The sequence below is a fragment of the Condylura cristata genome, unplaced genomic scaffold, assembly GCF_000260355.1.
Source record: "Condylura cristata isolate star-nosed mole 26May11 unplaced genomic scaffold, ConCri1.0 scaffold00041, whole genome shotgun sequence".
NCBI lineage: Eukaryota > Metazoa > Chordata > Mammalia > Eulipotyphla > Talpidae > Condylura > Condylura cristata.
Window position 1 is genome coordinate 1,928,494 of NW_004567142.1, and position 937 is coordinate 1,929,430.

Here is a 937-nt window from a genome sequence, read left to right on the forward strand (position 1 = left end):
ATTTTGTGCATTTTTCCATCTCATTTGCAATCCCCTTGGGCTTCCCATCACCAAATCACCCATGTGCCATCACCACAGTCCAGTGCATTTCCCTCCCCCCCACCACTGTTTTTGATCCCAACCCCCACTCCACCCCCACAAAATGTCTCTGGTATATAGTGTTCATCATTATCATTATTTTCTTGCCTGTTCCATTATATTACTGTTATGAGAGAAACTATTCTGTACTTTTCCTTTTCTGAAAGCTTATTTATTATTTTAAAAGCATAGTTCTTGAAAACTTTTTTGTATTGGGTTATTCCTTTGCTGTCTGTTGTCTGTAGTGCTCTATAGTTAATAGCAACCAGAATCCAGGAGATGGCAGTAAAGTATCTTGTTCCAATAGGGTTGGGGCAGCCATTCCTTTCCACTTAAGAAATTAGTTTGGAAATGGAAAGACTTTATTGATCACATATCACCTCAAATAATCTGTACCTCTAAATAAGTTGCTGATTTTCCACCTTAGGTCCAGAGCACATTTGAAAACAATCCTTATTGGCTTCTGTATATTGGCTTCACTCAGTGTTTCATATTTCAAGAACTATTTTCTGCTAATGATTTACTGTATTAGACCATTCTTACTGAATTCTAATTTAAATCCACATGTCTATTCACTTGATTTGAATCACTCTACCATACCTAGTATCCAATTACCACTAGTAATCCACAAAGAATGTGGGTGGATGGATATTAAAGAGTATTACACAAAGCCTGCTAATTATATTATTATGGCAGCTGTTTACTATTGGTTTAAAAATGTCACCAGGATAATTATCAAAATTAATGACTTGTTACCTACATATTATTTTAAGATTCAAAAACTCTAAGATAAACTATTAACCTTATTTGATACTTACGGATAACGTCTTTTGGAGTTCGGGGTCCCTGGGTTCACTCT